A 20,448-nucleotide genomic window follows, 5' to 3' on the forward strand; every position below is an offset into this window, starting at 1 on the left:
CCATGGCCTGGCAGTGCAGACCAGCAGGTGAGGAAAAACAAAGTCACGATTTGTTAGAATGAAACCTGGTGAACATCAGAGCACATCATCAGCACAGAGAAATTCCTGTGATGCGCATGACATCATCACTTGCTTGTCACTGTACTGCACTTGCAGAAGGGCTACAGGTCCTTACTGAATTGCAAATGGTTTTCACTTCCTTCCTGTTTTCTGTTGGCACTCTGTGCTTACAAGAGTGCACAGAGGTCAGGTTTGCCTCCTGATTCACTTTATGAAATAGAAAGCTGCTGGAGATGTCAAAGTCATGGACTAGAGTGATGAACTTGAGAAGCTGGTGTGATTATTACTACTGAGTTGAGTGTACCTGAAATATCTCTGCCTGTGACATCTCCAGTTCCAGTCAGGGGGATTCAGATGGACAGAACTTTCAAGGTTTGTGGGCAATTGTCTGGTTGTGGTTGCATTCTTTTTAAGTTTATGTGTTAGGATTTGCTTCAGCTAGGAGGGAATTAAAAATTTTGCCAGAGAGGACAGAGCACTGGACTGATCTGAGATCTGCAAAAACTGATCCAACCTCATCCAACCTTAGAAAATGTGTCTTCATGAATAGTGTTCTACCTAAAGGAAAAACTGAATGTTAAATGTAAAAGAGATTCTAAAATTAGAATAATCTTATTCATCCTGTTAATGCACATTAGAGAAGGATTGGTAAATACGCATGGGCTAGATGGAATTTAGTAAACAGGTTGACAACTAAAAATATTTTGACCACTATAGGAGATAAAAATCTTCTTTTGAAGAAAAGGGCTGCTATCAAAGGCTCATGGCTGAAAAACTAATTAGAACACAGCCATTGTAGCTACATGATACTTGTATAATCAGATCAGACTCCCATTTGATTTATCAAATGCACAGGGGCTCTTGTTTCAGGGGTGTATGGAAACACACTTTGAAGTGTGTATTTCATATCTGGATGAAGCTCTCATGTACAGGTGCAGCATTTGTAAAACATCCAAGAAAATACAAAGGGCCCTTTTAAGAGAGAGACTCCTCCCACTGGGAAAAATTCTTCTCTTTGGGATTACAAGACTATTCAGCTAATATTAATCTTTGGGTTATTCTTGCTGATCCAAAGAAACCAAACAGCACATGCAAATGTTGGAAGATCGTGGGTTTAATCTCGTCAAAGGCACTTTCAGGTTTGTTTCTTTTTAGTAAAAAGGCCATATGCTCTATTGATCCATTGAAATATGACACTGGAAAATATTTTTTAGAAAAAATAGGTATTGAAGGGTAAAGGAGCGGAGTTCAGCTGCATCTCCATCCTGGCTTTGAAAGACACGTATAACCACGGTGTTTCATGTCATTAAAGGTCCACAGGTCTCTCCTACCACTGCCAACACAGACAAGACTCCAGCAGGTATCATCAATATAAGTATTTTAGACCTCAGGGTACCAGAAGGCCTACCCTAAACATGAATAATTTAGGGAAGGGGGTGTTTCTTGGGAAGGTTTTCAAAAGATGAAAGTGCTTTTGAAGAAAGAGAAACTTTGCTTGCTAATCACACAACAGCTGCAGAGCAAGGGATGAAGAGAAAGTCTAAAATGAACTCTGCTGGCCACTCTGACAGCATTCTCAGGGAGCTGAATGAGGAGAGTTGAGCTAGAGCTTCTTGGTGGCTCCCAGTGCCAAGGACTGTACACAAAATGATGCTAGGGGACACACTCTGCTCAATTTACTCCAGGAAAGATAATAATGTTTGCTCATTTTACTCATTTATCAGTTCTGAATGTGTGTCCATTAACCATAAAAACTGTAGAGGGGAAAAAACCAGTTGGTGAAATAATCCTACAAAGCAGCAGGGAATTCACTAAAAAATGTGTAATTCTAAGTGAGAATAACTGTCAGAAAGTTCATAGGGCTTCCTATTTTATCATGTACCTGTCAAAGGAAAGGATCTAGACAAGGTCTTATTTGTGAAACTGAAAAATCCACATAGTCCTTGAAAGGAGATGAACTCTTCAAAATAAAAGGAGTGCAAAGGGAATAATTCACCACTGTTTGTTTCTTCTTGCCCTTTGTTGGAATATTATTCCCTAAACCAACCCAGCAAGAAACAGAGACATGGAAAATAAGTGCAAGTAGGTATTGCCATGAGAGCAGCAAGCCTTACTCCACCAATTCTCAAAGTAAGAAGCTTAACTATACTCTATGATGATAAAACAATTTCATCTGAGACACCAAATCTTCAGGCCCAAAGATAGAAACATTTTATCTGCATCTGAGAAATTACAATGATTCTACAAAAGTGGAGGCTCATGGAATTACAATAGCCTTCTTCAGAGATGCTGAAAGGCACAGATGCCAAAACAAGATCAGAGAAGCTGAAACTGATAGTGCACAAGATTATACGAATCAACCAAACAGCCCAGTGATGCAGGGGTCAAACAGACGGGAGCAAGAAAAGAAAAAAAGACTGCAAGCCAAGGGTGTTTGAACTGTATGTGAACACATTTGCATTCAGTGTGGCACTATCCATGTGTCACACACAAAAGTGGGACCTGTGCTAGCCCTGAGGATTCCTTCAATATTGCCTTATGACTGATATTCACTGATGACACGGACGCTTCTCTAAATTAAGAGCTTTCTAGTGACAGATAGTCTTTCAGATTTGCTTTTTTTTTAGTGCTTTTTAAATAGCTTACTCTCCAGTGACCTGGAGTCACATGCTTGTGCCTTTGATCATTCAGAGGGTATTTCACAAATTCTTTGGGAAAATACTCAGACCAGCCTAGATAAATAACAGAGCTATGCCTGTCACAAACTCCCTTCTCTACCTGGAACCAGCTGAAGACAGGGGCAGAGGTTTCTACAGTCAGCACCAGAGCTAAGACTAAGGAGTAAAAGGTGCTCGCTCACCTGTAAGTTTGAGCTCTTGGGCTATTGCTAACAAGAACTACCAATATAAAAGGTCAGTGGAATAACACAAGTAAAGACATTTACCACATGAGGGTGCAGAATTGAAAAGAAAGGCTGGGATTTTATCTGGCCAGCTCCTGTTGTATCAAGAAATGCATCTCTGCAGAAGAGCAGAGTGGTTTGACCATACAGACAGGGACTGGTGGAGCCAGAGCTGAACTCAAGGGGGTGGCAGAGGTCATAGGGTGGGCTCAGTCACCACTTGGGAAGAGCAGTAGGGATGTGCCTTGGGTGTGAAAGGAGCTCACAGCAGTGGGATTTGAGTGAGCTGCACTGGTGTGCTTCTAGTCTTTGGGCTTTACTAATTTCCATACTTACCTGTCACTGGCCTGAGAACATCAGTGTACATGTAGAAAGACAGTTCCCTGTCCCCAGCTGTCCCAACTGAATATACATGGCAAGGACAGGAGGCACAGAAGTTTTAGAGGGATAGAGTGATTTTGGGGTCCTTTCAGGTCCTTTGCTTTTTCTGGCATGCACTAGAGCACTTGAAGGCAGCTCTGAGATGCTTCCCAGGGTCTGCAATGAGCCCTGCCTGCAGTGCACTTCAGCATGGCATTTCCATTTCTTACATTTCCAGGGTCTGTGTGCAGTGAGTCATGAGCTGAAAGGAATACACAAAAGAGGTTGTTCTTGTCTCTCCTGCCCACTTTCTACAGCCTCTGAGAGTGGCCAGGACAGCACATCAGAGGATAAGTGCAAGCAGGAGTAAAGCCCTGCTCCAGGAGTGACTGAGAAGCCTGTTAAATAAACTGGCTGGTAAAGCTGGCCAGGAAGTCTGATGCATTAAGTCTCATAGAATGGATCATCCTTGCAGGAAACCACACAACTTCAGTTATGATGCATAAGATCACCACAGACCTCAACAAACACTCCAAAATCACCAGGAATTCATTAGTATGAGTAAAAGCTGCTCCACTGAATCCTGTGATCCACTGCACAGCAAATTGCCACAGAACTGAACCCCAAAGTGCCCCAATGGGGCCCATCATGTACCATCGAGGCCCGGCAGCCTCCTCCACCAGGCATCTCTGTGTGGAAGGCCTAACTCCTTCTTCCAGATGTACCTGATAGACTGGAAAAAATGATTTAGGAATCTAGAATGATGCCTCAAAACTGCACAGATGTTAAAAGGCACTTTTAATAGCACAAGCAGCCCTTCTTCTTGCTGTCCAAATCTAAGAAAGGATGCAACAGAGGGCAGAGAGTTCTAATGCATGATCAGAAGCTGCTGTAAAAGTCCTTGTGGAAACATGAGATGTATTGTATTTATCTCAAATTTGCTAAGTAAGGTTAATACCCTGGCATTGACCCTGCCTCACATACCCTTAATAACATTATTATGCTTTGTCCTGTTAAGATTTTACAGCAGAAGACATAACACATGGTCAATAATCCATAATAAACAGGTACTTTTCTTGTTGTCCCCTTGCCCACAGCCTCCAACCCATTACAGCAAGGAAGATACTGCCTCAGCCAGAGAATTTGGTTCCAATGTCAGGCTATATCCACCATATACCACAGAAAAAGGGACTGATCAGGCATTTTGGTCTTTATCCTGGCAGTCGAATACTCTGCATTAATATCAGCATTGTCATAAATCATTCAATTGCTGAAAGTTATCCTAACATCAGAAGGAGCTGAATAGCAACCATTTCTCAGTCCCGATGCACATCCACTCACAGAAGCTGAGCTGTGGGAGTATATAGACCTATTTTTCAGCTAGCATGATAATCAAGCCATTCCTCATGTAAGAGTGAATTAATTTGCTTTGGTATTAGTCCTAAAAAAGAATACCAGAAATTCATATGTAACTCAAACAAAGATTAAACTGAGGCTACCAAACTCCTTTCTTCCTTAAAACACATATAAAAGCCTCAGCAAGATGCTTATCTTGATGTGAATCTAAACATACTGAATAAAATTTAAAAGCCACCATTTCAGACTGTTTCTTCTCAGCAGTATCCATAAAAATCGGAATCTGTCCTTAATATCTCTGTACACTGGTACTGTGCAGAACAAGCTCCAGGCTATTTATAGCTCACACTATATATACACACTGCAGATTCCAAAGGAATATTTTATCTTTTGGGAGGACAATGCTTTCAGTAATGTAAGAAGCCAAAGTTTTGCTTTAAAAAAAAACCAAGCAAACAAAACCTCTGCTCAAACCCTTAACCTGGAAGAGTGGCCCTGCACTGCCAATCAGATAATGGGCTTAATTCTTACATCACACTTTATTTGTAGCTCACTGTGTAGTTAATGTTTGCAGCTTATCTAACAGGAGAAATGTGAAACCAGAGTTTTAAAACAATAGAAACAAGGCTGTCACCAGCAGGCTGCCAATGAATCATGCCCCTGCAGTCGAGTTCCCCCAGAAGGTCATTCGTAACAGAAATACATCCCTGCCTGAGCTGGCAAAATGCTGAAAAGTGTTGCTCAGTTTTATCCTAATAAAATGTTGAGTAGATCAATTATCAGAATATCAAACTTCACCTGGTAGGATTTTTAAGTTCTCTTGTCTGCAAGAATTGATAGTAAAGGTTACTAAGTGAGTAGGCCTGCTTGCTTCTGTGTCTGGGATTTTAGAGGTGGTTTTACCTTCAATCTAAATTCAAGGTATCAAAAAAACCTTTTACAAACCTTAAGAAAAGTGATTTCCTGCTTTCTTTCACATTTTCAAAATCAGAAAAAAATTTAAACACTAAATAACTTTCTTCCATACCATTCAGAACAGAAGCCCTGAAATCATGGAAAGCCAGTGAGGCCTTCAAGAATGATTTGCCAAGAGACAGAAAGCAGCACTGATTCTTTCTTCTGTTCAGAAAGATGCAGAAAAAGGATGAGGAAGTACCCCCCCCCAAAAAAAAAGGTACCTTAGTCATAAAAGCTGGTTTTTGCTCATATGGAATTATTTTAACATAACTGCAGCTTAAAAAAGAAAAAAGCATCTTTTCTGCTGTGCTTGCAGAAGAGCTCCAGATTTTCTGCAAGAGGGAAAGCAGATGATGGGGGGAGCTGTTCTTTTAAGAAAAATGTCATTGGCACAAACAGCTGGCACTTGGCGACATGTTATTTATATGTGCAGTTGCTCGTGTTTTTTAACAGATAAGAAAGCATTATCTCATTTGCGATTCAGGTGAGGAACATGAGCAGCTCTGCAGCGCCGCTGGGCCACGTTTCTTATCGTATCAGAAACATCTGTCATTTTGCAAATGAGTTCAATATAAAAGTGCATCAAATATGCAGTTCCAGGATGAGACAGCATTCTGCAAGGAAACCAGAAAAGCAGCCTCCCCCTGCAAATGCTGGGATGGTCTATCCCATAGTCACCAGTTGGGACGAGAGCAAGGACTGGGAGGGGGAAGGGGGAAAAAAAGAGACCTTGGAAGTGTCATGATTATAAATTATCCTTTCTCTAGGAGACAACTGTGCCTGAGAACTGGCTCATTTGTGAGGCTCTGTGGCTCATGCTGCAAAACGATTATCACATCATAAACAGACCTGGCTGAATCCTGGCCTTTGTGGTGCTGAGGACTTTACTCAAGAAAACACTGATGGGCTGGGGTAGGAAGGATGCATGGAGAGGTGGCCAGCATGGGGATTACCACCAGAAGTGTACTTGCAGGGACTCTGCTCACAAAGATGGAAATTAATCCATGTTAAGAGCAGCTGAGGATGAGCTGATAGGAGCTTTGCTTCCAGGGAAGGCAAGGTGGGGCTCTAGCTGAGGGGAAGAACAGAACAAACTCATGCACTTATCTTCACCCCTGCACTAATGTTGCACATGGCACAAATTAGAACAATTGATAGTATGGACCATTTTTTCCTCTGGTGGTGTCCTCCAGAGAACTGGGCTGGGTCTAGTACCCCTGTGAGTATAAGGATATTTTTGTACTCCACTTTAGCAGGAATAAAACAAACTCAAGGTGACTTCAAAATCCCTCATGCCTAGAAATGCCTCTGTAGCTCTGCAAGCAGGCAGCTGGATTGAGATCCCCATCTGTGTCACACAGAGCAACTGCTTCCTCCTTTGCCTTTGGGCTTTTATTAAAAAACACAGGAGAAAAATGACTATGTCTTCAGCCCTTGCTGAGAAATCCCTTGAACTTCAGCTGATGCACAGGGGAAAACTATGGACAGGCTCTGAACTGGGTTATTGTTCCTTTAGCCTGTGCACATGCTGCCTTTTCTGTCCCATCAAAGACCCCCTTGGCGACCCTTTATGGCTGCTGTACATCCAATTGTGGATGAAATGTGAAACATCCTCTTTTTTTCCCCCAAGGAGTACTCAAACCAGGCATGCAGCTTAAGAAAAATAGGTGAAAATACCTATTTTAACTTCACTTCTAATCAGAAAACATATGTTCTTAAATATGCATACATTAGCAGAAACAGCAGGTAAGGCCTCCCACTCTAAAACAAATAGAAACATGCACTTTGAGCCTGCATATGAAATTGCAGTAAAAACCCAACCCAATAATTATTTTCCTTGATTTTCAGCCAGACGAGGCACAAGACAAATAAGTCATCAAGGACAAATAAAAGGAGGTTCATTCATCGCATTCAGGGCTGGAATCTTTAATGGTCACCAAATGAACTAAGATAACTAAGTAACCATTGTAAATATTAATCTTTAAAGGAAAACAATACTCCCAACAACAGGAAGCCTGATAAGACATTGGATGTGGCCATCAGTGTTATGGAGTCTCTCTAATTTCCTTAGATTTTTCTTATGCCTGTAGAGGGATCAGGAAGGGGACCATATGGTATCTCTCAAAGGAAGTAAATTAACATTATTAATAGCTAATGTGGGAGAGGTGAAACAGTGATTGTTCGTTCTGGTTGTTATTGTGCTTTTGTTGGGGGGGAAGCCTGCCTGCTAGTAAGCTTAAGCACTCAAGCCAAATTCAAAATCTTGTATTTATAAACAGAGATCTGATAACAGTTGCCTAAGCATCCATGATGCTTTGCCAGCGCACGCACATCGAGCTGATCCAAAGGGCCTGTGTCCTGGAGTTTGACCCAGGACTCAGCTCAGACAGAGGAGAGCTTGGGCTGTGGTCCCTGTTCCCAAGGAATGCCTCATGAGGACCCTCACATTCTCCTTTGTGTTGATTTATTTTGTGTTGATCTACCCAAGGATGGGCAGATCTGCGCTTCTGAGGGACACAACCTGTCCTGTGGCATCCGCTGAGCCAGTAGCTCAAGGGGCCACAGAGGAGGTGGGTTCTCACAGGCACTGGTCACCCTGTGGGACATCTACTTTTGAGCCCACAGTGTTGGCACAGCTGGTTCCCAAAGGGTTGCCCAGCAGGGGGAATGGAAGTGGCAGAACTGTTTTGTGGGAAGCAGTGATAATGAAGTGCTGTATTAGGATTGATTGAATTGGTGACTTAGACAAATACATCAGAGTCCTGGGATCTCGTCCACTTTCTCTGCACTACAAGAAAAAGTCACCTTTCTTTGGCCTCTGCTTTTATTTCGCAAATACTTAGAAAGGGATATTTATTCACTGTAAATAATATTGCCTCTTAAGTTCTATGTTGTGGCTACTTAAAAGGGTGAGACCCTGATCACAAACTAATCTGTTTGTCCCAGAGCACTAGAAAGCATAAAATGCATTTCTCATCTTTTTTAAGACTTCCTATACTTTCTATTTTCTTCCCAATAATGAAAAGCTGAGGCAATTTCTAGCTGGCCTTGCAGAAGTGGACTTTACAACACCTTGCATATTGAGACAATCTGCAAAATAAATTTGACAAGTAAAACTGAGAGGAGTAGATTACAATTACCATTACCCATTGAGCTAGGTAGATTTTAGCAAACTTTGGGGAAATTGTTCAATGAATTCCTCAGAAAGAAAAGAGTGCAAGTTGGTATAATTAACTCACTGGACCTTAATAAAAATTGAGTAGCCTAGTAAGATTACCTCATGCTTCAGGGTACATGGTGATTACTTCATAGAGATAAAGGAATTCCCTCTGCCCTTGCCAGCTGGATTTTGGATTTTGGGACTGAATAGTACAACTTGAATGTTTTAAGACTATACAGACTTCAGTTGAACTTAGGTGGAACTACTCTGTGAGAAAACCCCTTCCCTACCAGACAACTCTACTTGCAGAAGAAATTGGTAAATTCTGATTAAGTTTATGTCTTACATCTGGTCTAAAATACCTCTTCCTGGGTGATGACAGGATATTTTATTTCTTAAGAAACTCATCACATTGACCAATAAGTTCATGAAAGGCTGGAGAGATGTGCATTGTTTCCTGGCTCTACGGAGTCATATGACCTGGATAAATTGTTCTCTCTGCTGAAGCCTGGGTGGTTTATAATGTGAAGTTTTCCACACTGCAAATTTTAGGGCCCTTTCGTATTTCAAGTTACGTAAACTTATAATAAAACTGTTGTTCCTTGGCTCTGAAGAATGGGACTTTCTGCTCCATCAGGACAGGGTTGATTTCCAGACACGAAAGGGAAGATGTTTTCATGATTGTTTAGGAGAGGACATTTGCATAATATCCGCATAAGTATGAGAAGTATAAGTAGGATGTTTTGTCAGGACAGTTCTACAATAAGGAAAAACACTATCACAAAAGAAACTAAATGTGTCAAGCCAAACTCTCTAGTGACTGGAATACCTTTTAAGATAACAAATTTCCTTATTTTCATAATCTTAATTATCAATATCAATATGATGATATAGCCCTCATGATTGCAACTCATTAGACTGTGGTTACATATTTGCTTCTTGTTGCCTGTCCCCTACCTTCCATCCGTGTTGGGCACCAAGTGTGGTTGGTTGGTGGTGGCAGATGAAAACACTTCTACTCTAAACCCACCACAACCTCAGAAAGCAAAGCAAGTTACAGTGCACTTCCAGAGAATTATAACACCAAATCCAAAGGTTTACAGATCTCAAGAGGCTCTGTCTTCCCCCAATATCAGTGGGGTCTTGGAGTTCATGTGTCTGTGGCAGCTGGAGAGCATGAGCAACACTGGGCCATGCAAAGGTCACAGGCACACAGTTAACCCCTGCACAAAGCTATTGCTCACTTGCAACCCATTCTCTATCCTTATCATGTAATTAATCACACTTTGTGAGAGCTTCAGGAAGGAAGGTGCTATCTGGGGTGGCTGCAATTACTCAGTTGCAACTTGGACTCTCCACCCAGGCAAGGGATAATCGGAGAAATCTAGTACTGCCTCCCTCCTTACCCCTGCTACCTGGACCTTGGGCAAAGGCACAGAACCCATCCCTCTTCCCCACTGGTTCACAAGAGCAAAGGGCAGACTTGGCTCCTGCCCTGTTCTTGACCGGAGCAGCAGCACCTGGAGCAAGACCTCAGGTGACAGTTACAGGTTATTTGTGGTAAAGCTCAGCAACTTGCTTACTAATCTCTGGAAAGAAGGAGGAAGCAGGGGGAGGATTTTAACCCTGCAGTGCCTCTCAGTCAGCTGGCACAGGCACACAGTGCCTCCCAGGGCCACCCCTGGGAAGTGTGCTTCCAGGGCACTCTGCTCCTGAAGCCAGGGCATGCCTCTGACGGCCAAGGACAATTTATAGGACAAATATTGAGGATAATTAAGGATAATCTCTGCTTTAGGTGTCTTGCAAAGAAGGTCAGGTACTCTTTCCTTGTCAGATGTGATGAAGTCAGGCAGCTCCCATGAAGTGGAGATATTTGTTTCTCAGAACAAGTAATAATAACCCCCCCCTGTCTAGATCCTAAATGTCTACTAGATTTAATTTTCTCAAGATTTAGAGAATATCATTACAGTGAATTCTGTCTCTAAAGAGCCATAATAGTGAATTACATTACCAGCATCAATCTTCTGGTACATGCTTTCCTTACTGTTGTTATGCTAGCAAATGCAGAGAGGTGCTATAATACTAATGTCCTGAGCTCAGACACTAACACCCTTTAAAGCAACTTGGCAGGTCGCGGTAGATTGGATAGTCATATGAAAGCAAAGGAGGAATCTGCCCTGGCAACTTCTGCTATTTTTTCTGTGTTTAATCTGATGATTTCATAATATTTGGTCATAAGATGTTGTTTTTGATATTCAGTCATTATCATGACAAGTTTCTTCCTAAATAGCCTTTGGGTACCAGATATTTGCATTGCTGGTGAGGTGGCAAAGTTGGGACTAAATAATTCCTACTCTTGAAAAATCCCACTATTCCCCAGCTGACAGGATTTGAGAGGGCATGTGTGGCATGATCTCTTCTGCTCATAGATATGACAACTGAAACCAGAGGAGCTATGAGAAAAAGTCATGCTCCAGCCTCTTTTTCACAACCCTTGGGTACATAAAAGCCCAGTTACAAAGAAATCAGAGCAACAGCTGTTCCCCACCCCTGTGAAGGAGAAATACTCCTTGGTAATATCTGTCTTATGCACAACGAGCAGGATGCTGAAGGTGAAGGACCAGCAGCCAGAGGAGGCCAATGGGCCTGTGGTCAAGCCAAGACTGTGCTCATGCAAGAGAAATGTTCAGTGATTTCTTTGGAAAGGCTGATTCAAAACATTGGAAAAACACGTGGCAACACAGCCACTGAGAGATCACTGTTACAACTGAGCCATTTGTAGCACTCCTGACCCAGCAATCCCCTTTGTTGTGCCTTGGTGCGTCCAGCTCCTTGTTTACATCCAGGCACCTTGCTGCAGCACTTGAGCAGCTTCAGCAATATTTTTAATGTATCAGCAGATAACTATATTTTAATTAGGCTGATGTGGTTGAGAGCAGAATTTGATGCTCTGGGCTGCATATGGCAATCGAGATTTTACAAATTACCATACTCACATAATTATGAAAATAAGAATTGAAAAAGGCCTTGCTGTCCAGGTAACTCTGCAGTTCTACATACTTCACCATGTTAAACAAATGCATGTTATTTTATGTATGTTCTGCTCAGTGCTTTCATGATCTTTTGAAATTTCAAAGATAAAAAATAGTCCCCTGACATGACCTGTCCACAGTAGGTCAAAGAATAGGCAAGGGGGAAACCCTTGCAGTGTTAGGCCAGTCAAATTGTCCACGGCTGCAAGAAACCTCTCCCTAAAGCAGGTTCATCCCCACTACCTTCTTCACGTGTCACTTCACGTGTGGATGGGCTCACCTTAGCTCCCTTGCTGTATGTTTTCGTTAAGTCTCAGACAGCTTTGTCCATCGGTGCGGCGGTGCAGGCGCCAGGGCCTGGCTGCTGCGGGGCGCGGGTCCAGCCATGGCCGGCCCAGCCTGCTGCCTGCGCCCTTCCCCGGCCCTGCCTGCCTCCTGCCCGCTACGGAGCACAGGCAGGGATGGCAGCTCCGAACTGCTGTGCCTGGGGCAGACTGGAGGGGCACAGCCTGCCTCTCCGCCTCAGCCCCCCTAGTGCGGTGAGGCGTGGGGATGGAGGGCCCAGAGCCCAGCACAAGCCGAGGGACGGGCTCACCATGTCACTGGGTGTGACAGCAGGGCCGCGCCACAGAGCGGAGAGGGCACTGTGGCTGTTTGTGACTGTCTCTGCTTTCTGTGCTTACTCTTTTTATGTTTATATAGATATATAAACTCACCCACGAGCCGGGCAAGCCAGGCAGGATTCCTCAGCTCTCGCTCCGTTCACCTCGTCACCCACAGCCAAGTCCTGTGGAAAGGCAGGTGGTGAGCTCACAAGGGTGCTCCCTCAATAAACATCACCTCACAAATAAAGCCCAAAGAACAAAGCTGATTTGCTGCACACTAGTCTTCAGGTTTTGGGTCTTTGTTTTGGAAGATCTCCCTGGAACTAGAGATGGTCCATAATTCTAGCCAAAAGTTCCAATCAGAGCCTCACCAGCATCCCATCTAAAGCCTCATCTCATCACAATTTATCTCATATTTTGCTGGCTCCCAACAGAGTGCAGTGACAGGGCAGGGGGCTAGCCTTATTTTAAACTTTGGGACAAGAAGCTTGCCAAATTTACACTCCAGATTTTTAATTCAACTTGATGAGCACTGAGTCTTCATACCAGCCGTGCCTCATGGAACAGACGCTTGTATTCAAGACAAGCTGCTGTGCCAGACTCACCTCCATTCTGTATCTCCCATGTACCAACTACATGACCCCAACTTAAACCTGCAAGCAAAAAGGAAGAGAAAGACAAACTCCATCACCCTGTCCCTCTCTCAGGACCCCAATTCAGGTCTGGTTTCAAGGAATTTTGTACTCAAGCAATAAAAGGTACTTGTAGCTAATACTGTTGTTTGGACTGGAACAGGCATTATTCCCCCAGTATATATTCCAACTCCTAGACCTTAGAAGAAATACTTATGAAAATATAGGTATCATCATATTACTTTAGAGATTGGAAAATACAGACTTGAGAAAAGTATCAGAAAAATCATCCAGAATCCCACAAAACTAGAGTCAGAATCACACCTACAGCTCTCCATTTTCTAATGTCCAACTGTATGCATATTTTTTAGTCTGGTTCTGCTGAAAACTTATGTTGTGACAAGCATCTAAATATTTTTTATCACTTTTGACTTACAAACTATGAGATCACATTGTCAGATGTGAAACTGACAATGCAATGCACGCAAATTTGAAGTTTTCTCAAAGCAGAATGGATGGGGTGGGCTTACTGTAAGAAAATACTTTGTATTCAAGGTAAAGACACATTCAACTTGACAATGGATTTTTTAAGTTTGCCTGTTGATCCTCACCCTATACCCAGGATGAACATTTATTTTTATTGTGGCTCTTCCTTACAGATGTCTAGAGATTGCTAATAACTGAATTTTAGTCACAAAGCACATTTGTACAGATAAGTTCACTGGCTAAGCTGCTGAATGCAGTTTCTGAAGTCCTTAGAAAACATTTAACTTAAAATACCAGCCAAGAGTGGTTCAAACTGTAAAACACTCATGTAGTTACATTAAAGATACCTTCCCAGAGCGACAGGGACAGTGCAGGATGTAGAGTAGCCTAGAAATGGGTTGGGTGCGATACATCTTTAGGGCAGAAGTGAGTTTTTACCACAGGTGTTCTAACCACAGGTACCTTAAGCACAAAGGTGCATCAGGCTTGGTGCTCTTTGAAGACACTGTCAGCACCATCACATTTGAAATTTTGGGTTGGAGCTGTGCTTATTCATCCATAATGACAAAGTCAGACTGATCTCTGTTATTCTATCCTGAGCCCAGCTTAACTTCATTAACTATGAGAACAAGGTCATGCTCTGTTAAGTTTGTGCTTTCACATCCCATAGTAACTTTGAATCATCCTCACTGTCAATTCACTGACATTTATGGTCTTCTACTATCATCCCTTTGTTTATGTTCAAAGTTCATTCACTGCCTTCTTCTACTAGGGCTCTGTAACACATTCTCTGCCCTAATACCTCGTGTAACCTTTTTCTGACTTGACCCATCAAAAGTTTCTGTCTGTCACCAAAAAGGTAGTTTCCATGGAAACTCTGAAGAACAGGCTAAGTTAATGAGGCATAAAATGAAGACTGTGTCCTCAAGCTCACCCATTTTGAAAATCTAGGTCAGCAGTGTTTGCTTAAAACATTCCACTCTTCTAAAACCATGTTCACTTGACTGTTAAGGATGTAATAAAAAGAGAAGTTCTAGTATATCCCAAACTTAGCATGTTTAATATAATACTGGATGTTCATGTGAAAAAACTATTTTTACAATTTCTCCCAGCCTGTTTTCCCTTTCAGTTTCCTTGGATAAACTACAGGCATTTAGTTTTATCATCCAGATACTTATCTTCACCAAACATTTACTCTGGCCATCATAATCTGACTTTCAGGTAGTGTTCAAGAAACCGGCTATGATCTCACTGAGAGCAGGAGGTACTGGCTCTATCCTCCCTTTTAATCTCATTTAGAGGATCTACAGGAATGAAAGAACAGTCTACATGAAAGCCCAATTCAGTCTTAGCCCAATTAGTCTTAGCACAACACACAGACAGAAGGCCAGTAATGAAACCAATGCTGAAATTTGGAATTTCCTTACAGTTGATGTTGTCCGATCTCAGCCACCAACCCCAAGCACCAAATGCTGATCTGTTGAAATGTAATGGACTATGCTCCAGTAAATGATTTATTGCATTCAAGGGGTTTCCTTAGTGAGAATCTCAGTTTCTTTCAGGAGAAGAAACAGCCATACCAAGTGTTAGTGCTAAAATATGCTGTCAAGTACGGAAGGTTATGGAAGGCTGCCTCAAAAAAAGGTGCTGTGGAGGGAAATAATGCTGATGATTTGCTCATCATTTCCTATACTAATTAAAAGCAGATGTAATCAGCTGCAGTGGAATACCTTTTGAGATGCAACTATATAGCAAATGATACCCATTGTCTTAATCTGATCACCATGATTTCTCTCTAATTTACACTGACTGAGGGCCTTGAGTGCTTTGGGTAGCTGAGTGATGACCTTCTCCCATTAAAAGGTAAGGTCCTGTGGAGCACAGAGCTTTTTTTCCTGTTTTTTCTGTTCACAGTGGATGGTGATGGGATTTCAGCAGTTGACGACAAGCAAGAAACAAAGGTTAAAAAAATACCTATAACCTCATGACTTCCTGAGAAAATAAGGTGCACATGATGACAGCTTACAAAAAAAAATCTGCTGTCTTAGTAAAAACCTACTGCAATCCACCCTACATTCCTTGTGTTATTGAATATCAAATCTGAAGTAAATCAGGCCTTTTTCTGGCCAATTCCCTTTTCTCTGCCTAAACCCCTATGTAATGTGTTGATTTAGAAATGATGTAAAGCCAGGACAGTTTGAACAACATCTGAAGCAGAACAGCAGTCCCCAAAAACACTTCAGTGTAATCCAATTACACTAATTAAAATAATTATTTCCACTTAGTTTGCTACTGAACTGCTTGCTTGGCACAACTAGAGTCAGTGCATGCAAAGGTCAGGTGCAGCCTCTCCAAACTCTAGGGAGGACATAAAAAAGTGGTGTAGCAGGAATCAAGTCTCTAGATACTGTTTGTGGTTTGGTTTTGCTCAAGTGTGTCAGTTAACAACAGGCAGGTGGAGAGCCTGCAACTTGTTTCTTCTTGTCTACACACATCATGCTTCCCTCCCTCAGCTCTTACTCCACTCCTCTGTTCTGCTGCAAACTGAACTCCCAGCCTGGAAAGTTTTCTCCAATGGTAAGTTTTGAAAGGAGATATGCTAAAAACTTGAAATGTTTCTGCGAATGGGTACTTTGTGGCACTGGTTCTAGAATAAGAATCATAAGGTAGACAGATTGCCCTTCAAAATGGCAAATTGAAGTGTCTGCTACTTATGCCTACATCTTTTGCAGAATTTCTGGAGGAAAAATCAATACATTTTAGAAAGAAACAAATAGAGACGTAACTGTCAAACTTATTTTCTATTTTTTTCAGTTAGCCTAAAGGAAAATTCCCTTCAACTCACTCTATGTTGTCAGTAGAACTTTGTCTCCAGCAATTTACAATTTTCCAGCATGGCTGTATGCTGCCAAATCCTTCCCCTGACACAACCACAGAATAAAAAAATCCTTTGCTTCCCTCATTTGAACATCCAACAAGCCACAGTGGCTTTCTTAACTACTGCCTTCTATGAAGAGGCATGGAAAGTAGTCCTCAGTCATGCCCACTGAACAATCATATGAAAGACCCTGATTTCATTTCTCTCATATCACCACAGTAGACCTCTGATATTACCCTGAATAATGCCTCTAACTGGTTTCCTCAGCAAGCCCCTGGGTCTTTCAAAGTGCCACCATTCCTTTCCCACACACAAGACAGCAAGCCATTCTTCTCTGCTAACCCAGGACCAGGGATTGCTGCCTTACCACCTGCATTTGGCCAGAACAAGGGCAAAAAACCCACAGAGGTTTGTAGCTTCGAAACCAACAGTCACTTTGGTATAGCAGATGCTGCTCTAAAGGAACCTGATGGCTACAAAATCTGTGACATGGGCGTTTTTCTCCTATGACCTCGTGTTGTCACTCACTATCTGATCTGTATCAAAAGGACAAGGCCACAATGTGCATACTGTAAGTATTTCCCTGTGCCTTGGACTTCAGTATTCTGTGGGCATCTGAACGTTTTTGCTGCAGCTGAGATAACACTTGCTGCACTCATCAGGAGGTATGAAGTTATCTGTCAGTGTGTCTTCGTTCACATTATATGTGCACAAACTTATGGGTGAAAAGAAGGTGTGTTTGGGTTAGCCTTTGTTTTAATTCTGAGGTGAAGTTAAAGAAGATGCAAGCAAAACAAAGTAATAGAGTCATCAGTCAGCTCTCAGTTTATGGCAATGATGGGGAGAAAAAAATTAGCCTTTTCAGTAGATCGATAGATCTATTGATCTATCTGGGGAGAACATAAATAATGGAACATATGCCAAGCACATGTGGATAGAGTGGACTGAGTAATCCATCTCCAAATGGCACCTGCTGATTTGTTGAACATCTAAAATATGCCCTTGCAATCTATTGATTGTCATGGAATTGGATCAAAGCACTGATCTCCTAGCACTGACACTGCTCTGGCCAGGGCCTAAAAGACCCAACTATATGACAAATCCCTGCTAAGAATCTTTTAGGTTCCATTGCTTCTGTCATTCTCACTCAGAGGGTTTTTGGTGCATTCATTTATGCTTCTCCAGAACCTCTAAATTATCTTTAATCAAGATTTATGCATTGATGATGAACTGCATTCTGTCATTCAGATGTCCTACTTCTATCCCAGGAATGCAGCTAGATTAGAATTCGTCTTATCCCAGGAAGATTGTGAGATGTTAATCCATACTCATGTTACATCTTGGCTGAGCTCCTCACACTATTTGCTGACAGCTTTAAGAAGCAGGGCCATGAATTTATTGCAGCTTAATTCAAATTTATCTGCAAAAGATGCCACCTGAGACTAAATATTCATGTATCATTTTGCCTGACTTTAGAACCCATCAGCCCTCTCTCCCAGAAAGTGGTGGATTGATATTAGCAATTCCTCTGTTCATGCTTATTGCCATTCACTGGTCCTCTGCAATGGCAAACATTGCTCCAGGCTCATCCTTTCCCTTTGCTCCTGGTGGACAGATTTAGTGATCTGAGTGAGGGCAGAGAGCATACTAATTAAATTCAGATATTGGACCTAAATCAGGAGGTGCTGCAAATGCCAGGGAAGGCAGGGAAAACACAGTTCAAAAGGAATTCATAGCCCCTGGGACTAAATGGAAAAATCTGTCAGAATGCAAACAGAAGTATTTGGGTAAAGAGAAATAACATGAAAGATACTTTCACAACAGAATCACTGCAAAATTTTGATGTTAAATGGATTATAGAAAGTAAATCAGATCAAAGCTTGAAGTAAAATAGGGCATTAATGAAAACATGCTTAGGGAAGTTTCCTTCATGAGAGGCAGAACACATTTCTATATTCAATTTATTCCCACGTTGCTACAGGCCACAACTGCAACCAAAAAAGCCAAAGTGTAAGAGGAAAACCGAAAATTATTATAAGGACGGGTCTTAAGGACTAAATGTGAGTGGCACAGCCTGATGGATGGGGAGGAGTAAAAAGGTTGTCAAGAACCTTCTGGGAAAACTACCATGGACAGGAGGAGTTTGCAAAAGCTCAGGGGGCTCAGCTAGGAAAAATAATGAGTCAAACTTTGAAATAATGGAAGATCCAGGCTTACTGTCCAGAAAATGGTAAAGTTGAGAGATCTGCTCACCTCAAATACATTCTCCAGGGAAGTACATATGATGGCTGATGTAAATCAGGAATGGGCTAAAGGACAATAGAAAGAAAACATTTTTATATTTTTTGTGCATGTATTTTATGCACAAAAATTATATTTTTTCCCTGGCAGGTATCTTCAATAAGATTATCAAAAAAGCTACATTTTTAAGCAACAAAGGATAAATCCTCAGCTGGACTAGACTGCTGCAGCTGCACCAAAGTCTCCCAGTTTACACCAGCCAATATCTGGCATACCTATCCTAATTCACATGCTGGGTTGCAAACCGTAATTAACCCTCCTTCCACCCAGCAGAGTTCCGTTGCCCTTTATGTTTGTTAGTCAATACATGCTTTAGGAAAACAGGGCTGAAAGGACCTTTTGGATTGGCTGATCCTGTCTTTTGCTGTTACAGTGAGCCACAACCATTCCAGCCGACAAACTGTAAAATGACTGTGGTTACTTGTTCCCATTGCTCTTTGTAAAAAAAGTCCCCCATATAACTTGTCAGAGAACCTAAGTTAACATGTAAAATAACAAAATCCATTTTAAACCCCTCCCTCTTTCTTTGTTAACAATGTTCTTCTCTTACTCTCTTACACTGTTTTGATGTTCAACTCACCATAGTGAAAGAGGGGTAAATGCCCCTTCTAATAACAGCTGATAAATTAGAGGAATGGTGGCTTTTGCTAAGGAACTAAAGATGCTACTGTGTGGCTTCTTTGGGATCATTTTCATAAGTGATGCTTTGAAATGGACCATACTCACATGGCCCCAGAAAGGCCAGGATTGCCAGGACCAGTCACAACAATATCTTGTTTACTTTTTCTGGAAAGTCAACAGTATTGAGTGGCTGGAGATACCAGACTGAAACCCTCATCCAGATGAAATCAGCATAATTTCTGCCACTGGTGATGATTCTCTTGCGTCTGCATGTCTCAGATACTTGTGACATCTGCCATTGCTCCTCTGCACCAAAATTCCTCCCCCATCCTAAGTTCATATCAGCCAGGAGCTCTTGTCCCTCCCCATTCCCCATTCCAGCTTTCCCACATACTTTGAGAAGGCAAAATTGAATGACCTTTCACCAGGCCAGAGTACCATCCTCTACATTCAGTGGTGCCTAACTTGCCTTAGGTCATCACCAATAGGTTTTTCACGGGGTTAATGATTTTGGGAAGCTCTGAAATGCATTAGCACAGTGAACAATGTAGAACTGAGGTCATGCCAGTGGGAGATGGAAGCCTCACGAGACTGGCCTGAACCACAGTTGTCCCAGAAAAAGGGCATTCACCCCATCCCAGACAAGGGGGGATGGGGAGGAAAAAAAAAAAAAATCAGGACCTGTCTTATAAAAGGTAGTAGAAATTTAATTAGAACAACATTAGAAGAAATGTTGTACTTTACATGCAAAGAATCACACAGCTCAGTAATAACCTTTATAATACCAGGGCAGAAGTTGACTGGGGAGCAAATTCACTCTTCGATGCTGCACTCTACAGTGAATGAGGAAATAAAAAGGACTATTGAATTCCACTTTCCCTGGCAGGTATCTTCAATAAGATTATCAAAACAAAGATACTGGAAATCAAATAGATTTATGGACAATGATAGTAACAGATCATTTGATACATGTGGAAAAGCAGCCAAGCTTTTGAACAAACCCTTCAACACCGAGTCAGAAGTCTCTAATTTAAAGCTAAGCAGAGGCTGGGGAGATCTGAGCTTATATTTATGCTTAGAAATCCACATTTTTGAAAG

The 20,448-nt window shown here is 41.9% G+C and overlaps 1 long non-coding RNA gene across 1 annotated transcript in view; it reads left to right on the forward strand.

Moving 5' to 3' along the window:
- LOC136366162 (uncharacterized) overlaps positions 1-20,448 on the forward strand; it is a 43,465-nt gene that overhangs the window by 4,305 nt on the left and 18,712 nt on the right. Inside the window, exon 2 of the long non-coding RNA XR_010744474.1 lies at positions 12,941-13,152. This is a non-coding gene — a long non-coding RNA (uncharacterized lncRNA). The remainder of the gene's footprint in view (positions 1-12,940; positions 13,153-20,448) is intronic.

Source organism: Sylvia atricapilla, chromosome 11 (assembly GCF_009819655.1).
Source record: "Sylvia atricapilla isolate bSylAtr1 chromosome 11, bSylAtr1.pri, whole genome shotgun sequence".
In the NCBI taxonomy this organism is placed as follows: Eukaryota; Metazoa; Chordata; class Aves; order Passeriformes; family Sylviidae; genus Sylvia; species Sylvia atricapilla.